Source organism: Jaculus jaculus, chromosome 12 (assembly GCF_020740685.1).
Source record: "Jaculus jaculus isolate mJacJac1 chromosome 12, mJacJac1.mat.Y.cur, whole genome shotgun sequence".
NCBI lineage: Eukaryota > Metazoa > Chordata > Mammalia > Rodentia > Dipodidae > Jaculus > Jaculus jaculus.
In genome coordinates, this window is record NC_059113.1 from 75792183 (window position 1) to 75799721 (window position 7539).

The 7539-nt window shown below is 40.4% G+C and overlaps 1 pseudogene; it reads left to right on the plus strand.

Moving 5' to 3' along the window:
* The first annotated feature begins 460 nt into the window (after window positions 1-460).
* LOC123453979 lies at window positions 461-610 on the plus strand (annotated as a pseudogene).
* The last annotated feature ends 6929 nt before the right edge of the window (window positions 611-7539 follow it).

A 7539-nucleotide genomic window follows, 5' to 3' on the forward strand; every position in this document is an offset into this window, starting at 1 on the left:
ACTCCACTTGGATTTAAAACCAAAGAAACCTATTCATATGGACTTAACCAAGCTTCTGGGTCAGACATAAACAATAGGTGATATGTAATTTGCCTGAAGTATAGAAAGGTAAAACAACAGAGCCTTGAGGTCGAAGAAAGAAGAGGCATTGATATATGATAGGTTCATAATGGCAGATTCTATATACACACCAATCAGAAGGTTCATGTGAAAGAAAAAAAAGACTCCAAATAGTGATTTCAATAAGATACTTCTTTCTCATTAAGAAGGGAAGTCTTAAGCTTGGCGTGGTGGTGCACGCCTTTAATCCCAGCACTCAGGAGGCAGAGGTAGGTGGATCACTGTGAGCTCAAGGCCACCCTGAGAATACATAGTGAATTTCAGGTCATCTTGGACTAGAGTGAAACCCTACTTTGAAAAACCAAAAAGCAAAAAAAGCAAAAAAAGAAAGAGAAGTTTTACCACTTCTCAGCCTTTTGGCTAAGATCATGTGTAGCATCTGTTCTTACCAGTTTGAAAAAGAAGTCATAGGTAAACAGTATGTCAGTGACCAAGACTGCTCCATCTCTTTGGTCTGCCATATTTTGCTTTTATTTCAAAGACAACATCAAGGTTTAAGATTATATCCAGATTCTAGACAGCACTGAAGAAAAAGGATGCAGGGCCTCCTTCTAAGGGTTTTCAGGAAATTCAACATGGGCTCTGCAGTGCACATTTCATTGGCTAGAATAGTCATGTGACCAATGTGTAGGGAAGGCTGGGAAATTTCCATTAGCTAAGTAGTGATGCATTGAGCTAACAATCAGAATTCTGTGCTTAACAAGTAGCAGAAAATGGATGTTTAAAATGGTCAGACTGGACGATGGCTCAATCACTAAACTTGAATCTGTCACACCATCCAGACTCAGGTCCCCTCTGTCAGATCTGGAGACAGTATCATTGTGTGAGATCTGGAAATGTTGGCCACTGAGAGTTGTAATAGTTGGCTATCTATTAGCCTGGTGACCTTGAGCAATTTATGGATGCTCTTTGAGCTTCAGGTTCTTCCATTGGGCCAATGAAAACAGCATCTACACTTACTGTTTCCTGATGATTCAGAGATAATCTTCATAACAAGAACCTAGCAGTACCAGGCTCGTGAGAGGCCTGGCGTAAATTGGATTTTCCTTTCCATTTTGTGTATTTTTAAATGTCTTATTGACAACTTCCATAAATACAAACAATACGTCATGATCACAGTCCCCTCCCATCACTCTCCCTCTTCCCCCTCCTTAATACGCCTCTACCAAATCCCTTCTTCTCTCCAACAAGTCTCTCTTCTATTTTGATGTCATCATTTTCCTCTCTTATTATGTAAGTCTTAACGATTTTCCTTTCTGTTATAGTTTCCTGCATTGTCTCCTACAGATCCTCTTTTAAAAACATTTTTTAAATTTTTATTTATTCATTTGTGCATGTATGTGTATAGGCAGAGGCATACATGTGCCACTTAACTTCTGGATTTATGTGGGTGTTGGGGCATTGAACTCAAATGAACAGACTGTGCAAGAAAGAACCTTTATTTACTGAGCCATCTCCCTAGCCCCATGATCCCTTTGTTAATTTTTAAAAATAAGTCTTGAGATCTTCACCTACTGCTGTCCCCTTCTCCAACAGCTTCCAAGTCTGTACTCAAAGAGCTGCTTACTCCTCAGAGTTCCTGTTCCCAGGATGCTGGTTTCCAGGTTATTTGGGGTAGCTTCACTATTACCTGGGTAAACACCCCCTTTAAGATAGGCCAGATGCAAATGGCAAGGCTTCCATGGAGTCATGGATATAACATGCGATCACAGAGGTGGTGTGCACAGAGCGTACCTGGTTCCTATCTAGGGCAGGGATTAACATCTAAACTGAGCGCCTCTTACATCACATGAGAGAAAAAGCATATGCTTTTCCAACATTCAACTCTGAAGGAACAAATTTACACTCAGGAACCATTTTCTCTGAATCCCACAAAGGCATTCCTGGCTGTCTTCCGCCCTGCAGTCAGTGTCATTTGGTCCCCTGCTCAGAACAGGCCCACTCTTTGGTCCTGGCTCACTTACCCCATTCCACATGCCATGAAGAGAAGGCCTAGACACAGACCTGCTCATGGAACGTGCACCTGTTTCTCTGCCATCGTCACCTGAGTCATGTGTGCAGAGCGGTCATTTTGCTCCCAACTTTATTTTCTTTGAAAAAGGAAAAGGCAAAAACTTTGTGGCTTAAAAGTAGAAGTGTCAAGATGGTGTTACAATTATAGCACCAAGTCTGGAGGGATGCCTCAGACATGGAAAGCATTAAAATATAGAAAGCTGGCTTTCTAAAATAGTTTTATGGCACTGACTTAAATGGTTGAATTTTTTTCCCCCTGTAAAATTTATTTTACTTTTTCTTTCTTTTGATTGTAATCAGTCATCTTAAAAGGCAACTGGAGGAGGTATTTAGGAAGATGTTTTTGGGTTGCTTTTTATTTTGGTTTTTTTTGTTTGTTTATTTGTCCTTTGTTGAGTGCTAGGGATATTGAACCCTGGGCCTTGTTTATCTTGCTTATGGTAGACAAGTGCTCTGTCACTGAACTATAGTCCCAGTACTGAGAAGCAATAAATTTTAAATGAGATATGAAAATGACTTTGGGTAAAAGAAGAAAGGAGAAAGAAGAGGAAGGGAAGGGAAGGGAGGTTAGAGGAGAGCAAGGGATGGGGGGAGGGGAAGAAAAGCAACTGTAAGTACAAAGACCAGACTATAGCTACATGAAGATGTGGACTCAAGTTCCCAGAAAGAAGCTGTACCTGGGAGGCTGGCCGACAGATAAGAGCCGCCGTGAGTGTGGATATGAGCTGGATATGGCACGTCCACAGCCAAGTTATCCTGAGCTCTCAGCTCTTTAATGGCCAATGGCCATCCACCTCTGTGTGACCTAACATCTTGGGAGTATTAGGTAAATCCTTTGGAATGTACAAACAGACCACTAGATTCCACCAACCCAAAGGTTAAGAACGCTGCAGAGCATCTGAGGCCAACCGCAGACACTTCCCTGGCTACCTGATGTTTCCACCAGTGTACGTGAAAAATGTTTTGATTTATGACTCTCTTTCGTCTGTTATTATAAAAACATCACAAAAATTTTTCCATGTTAGAACATAGAATTTGGGGTAACCTAAATCTGTGTTCCCCAGGCCATTGTCACTCATATTTTGCTCCAGAATAAACAGTTTCTTATTCCCTTTGAGGTGAGGACTGTATTTTTTGTGTTATCACATGTTAGGAGACATGAGACAAGCCCCCCCCCCCCGAAAGCTCAAAGACATTTCCAGTTGCTTAAAGGCTTGAAAACAAAGAAAAAGGAAATCCCACAACCCTAGTAACAACACTATACACGTTTTTCTTCCCAAGAAGAAATGTCAAGGATATTTCTAAGATAATTGGACAAACCACCAAGCAAGGCAGCTGTGGATGCTTTCTCTGTGCCAGACTTGGGTTGACATCTCTAAACCAGCCCCTTCATGATCTTTAATCTTTAGCAAAAACTTGTGGTAAGCCATGAACCATTTCTAATTTTTAAAGTTGTTAGGACAAATTCTTGAGTTTTTCTGAGGACTATTGCTAACTTAAAAAGTCCTATATATCATCTTGAGTCTTGAGGCACCCTGGAAACTGATCTGATGGAGCACTTTGCCAACATGTAGGACTTCATGAAGAGCTTCTGATATTGTTTCCACCATCTTCTCATTACACAAGTGCAAGCCACCCATGATGGAAAAGGAATGTGTTCTGGAGGAGAGAGAGGAAAAGAAGATAAGATCCTAATATTGCTAGCTGTTTCTCCTGAGCACACATGAGCACCTGCAGCATGTGTCTTAGCATTTCTCATTGCACGTAAAAAATAAAGTGCTCTTTTTCTCCTACGCCTACGCTGCAAAAAGTTAAAAGTCAAAAATGTTAATTTAAAGTTCATTTTTTCTGAGTTTATGTAATCAACTTATGAGAGCTAGTATTATAACCAGCAATAGTTAAAGACTGGCAGTCTAGTTATGACATACAATACTGGAAAAAGCACAGCAGACAGATAAGTGAGGAATGCACCTTCCTTGATAAATGAGTCTGGAAGCAAAAATGTCAGGTAGTTCACCAAGCAAAAAGGCACACTGTAAACAGCTCTGGGCAGAGGGCAGTCTTATATGAATGTTTATGTTTGAAGTACCTGCAGGGCACCACCCATTTACAACAAGGAGACCTAATATAGAAAGGTTCCATGATAAAACCTAACTGAAAGGAAATTAACAAACGTGTGAAAATAGAAATACTCCAGTGACACTGCAAAATACATTCATTTGAATGGTGGGGCATTAAGCCCTGAGGGAAAAGCAGTCAACCACAACAGTATTCTATTCATCCATCCATTGAGCAACGATTCGTTGAGTCTGAGTATCAGACACCGGAAGGTCTTGCTACTGCACAGATAAAGGAAATTGGTCTGCATACTATAAAGCTAAGGTTTTATTAAAACAAATGCCTTGTACTATGTATATTCAACACATATGCCTTCATATGTGGGCCAAAGAATTAGTGCAGACATTTTTAACAGCTGTATTTATTACTCTGCGGACAGGAAACAACTTAATTAGGAGTGAAATAGCCCCATCAGTTGAAACCTACATAAACTATGGTATAGTCATACAATGAAATGCTGCTCAGCATGAAGCAGGGCTTTATGGATTCTATTCTCTGTAGTTATCAGTAATAAACAATGTGTTGTAAAATACTGTGTTTATTGGCTTTGTCAGGACACACAGATACCTGTTTATTCCTTTTGGGCCTGTAACCCTGACTTGCTTCCTGCAGAATGGGGGCATATTTTACTCCTAATTCCTCTCAGTAGGATTCAGCCTTTTACCTATTCTGTACTTGTTTATGTCATCCACTCTCCACATCCTGATTGGCTAGGTTAAAATGTTTCTCTACCTCTGTATTCTGGCTTAGAACCAGTATAAACTAGAAGTTGTTTACTCTTCTTTGAGGCTCTCCAAGGTCTTATGGTTAATCTCATGACTGTCTGCTTCATGTCTGTCTTCTGCCTAACACCATGAAAATGTATTTATTAATCTATACATTTACATGCATATTTGACATTTATTTAAATTCCTGTTAAAAGCATTTCAAAAAATAAACATCAGCTGTTTTAAGAAATCCATCTTTGGTTTGTTTTGTTTTCAGTGCTAGCAGTTGAGACGAGGGCATTATGCATGCTTTGTGTGTTACTGAGCTACCAACTCAGCACTTCAGGAATACATCTTAATGGTTGTTAATTGTTTATGGTGCTCCAATAACTGAACCTATTCTTGACCTCTTTGTGGCTTGCCTCAAATATCACTCTTGTCCTCTATTGTAAAAAGGATGAATGAGCTGGGTGTTACAGGCAGAGATTGGAGTCTGGAGGGCCCAGCTGAAATTTCCAGGTTATTGTGTCCAGGATCAAAGAATTGGACAAGGGACAAATAAATACTGATAAATAGAGAAAGCTTATTAAAAAATAGAATACTTCCAAGCATCTAAGTGGGCCAGAGAGATAGGAAAGGTCTGGGGCCCCAAGCCACAAGAGTCAGGAACCTTTATGGGCCATTTACATAGCACCTGCCTTCTCCAGCATTTGTGTATCATGGGCTTTCTCATGCATTCTCTATTTCTTACATGTAGCCCTAGTAGAGAAGGGTTTCTTGTCTTTCTGACCACCAACTTCTTTCATGTATTAATCTTTATGCCTGTCTCCATACCCTAGTCTCCTGCCACATGGGGGTGTATATAGCTCAGTTGGTAGAGTGCCTGCCAAGCATGCAGGAAGCCTTGGGTTTGATCAATGCCACATAAACTGAGTATGGTGGTTCATGCCTCTTACTTTAGCATTTGAGGGTAGGGGGACAGAGGCAGCAGGATCAGACATTCAAAGCCCTTCTTGACTACATAGTGAATTCAAGGCCAGCCTGGGGTGTATGCAACCCTATCGAGAGAGAGAGAGAGATTTAAAGAGTTGCTAGTCTTCTAGTTTTGAAAAATTAATCATATTTTGGTCAATTTATAACAGGGTGCTCAGGATCCAGGAAAATCCTTGAACCCCAAACCCTAGGTTTGTCTCTAATTTTAATCAAAAAATTGAATATAAAAGACTGAGAAGGATAATTACTAAATACTATGCTTATTGAGGGAGGTACAGAGCCAAGGAAAGGCACCCACATGGCTAGAGATCCCATGTGGAGGGCCTGGAAAAACCATGGAGCAAAAAGAAAGTTCAAGGAGCGCCTGCCATGTGGGGAGCTAGAGGAGGTAAAGGAGCCCATGTAGAAAGTAAGGGCTAGGGGCCTTTTACAGCTGGGTCTGGGCCTGGTTGAGACAGCTCAGGCCCAGCCAAGGGAAAAACTCACCCACAGCTAGAAGTTCCCAAGTGGTCAAAGAGCTGCCCTCCCCTTGTAAAGATATTTACAACTTTATAGTGGTGGGCTGTCTTCTGGCTCAGGTGAACCAGAGGGACAGCTGGTTGACAGGGGCTAGGAGCTATCTTAGGAAGAGGCTAGCTAGCCCTGACACAGAGCTCCAGGGACTGAACTTGACCAACCACAATATTTAAATCCTGTGAAAGACATCACTCCCAAGAGGGGTCCCGGTTATTTGTGGAAAAACAGGTCTAGGGAAGTAGAGAAGAAATAAGAAATCAGCTCATCTTTGATTTCTAGCATGTGCAGGCTTTCCTGTCTTTATTTTCAGGGGTCCAGTCACCCTAACTCTACCCCCTCTCATATTGATAGTTTAACAAGTATTTTAAATAGTCTAGAATCCTGCTTAACAATTTACCCTAATAATAAATGTAGCTCCTTATTTATTTGGAAAGGGTTTAAGATTATTATTTTGTGGGGCTCTTTATATTCTTCTTCTTTTTAAGATTTCCCATTTCTTCTCCTTTATTTTTTTTTTTTAGTATTTTGCCATGTTTTACAACTTTTTGGTTTATATTATTTCTCTTTCTACCATTCTTGTTAGAGCTATAGATTTTGTAATTGTTATCTGGTTTTGACTTTATTTCTATTTCTGGATGATACTGTTTCTTGTATTCTCCTGACTACATGGTGCTTAGAATCCAGTATGACATGTGTACATTATGCAGGTTCTCTGGTGCAGAAACATGCTCTCAATATAGAGGAGAGTCAATACACCTTGCTTTACACATACATATCTCACACAAATTTCAGCAAATACTTTAATTCTAAGAATATGATAGGTTAAAAATAAAAAACAGCTGACACCAGAGCCAAGTAGATACAGCTAGGGAGGGCCTGAAGACTCACTTCTGCATACCCAACTTAACAGCACACAAGAACCAACAATTCTGTGAATACCTCAATGAAAAGTTGTGTAGATCACTCCTATGGCCTTTCAGATCATATATTATTGGGAAAAACCTAGGAGAAGAATAAGCATAAAGCCATTTCCCATGGACTCCACTGTCTATCACAAATCTGCCTGATCAAC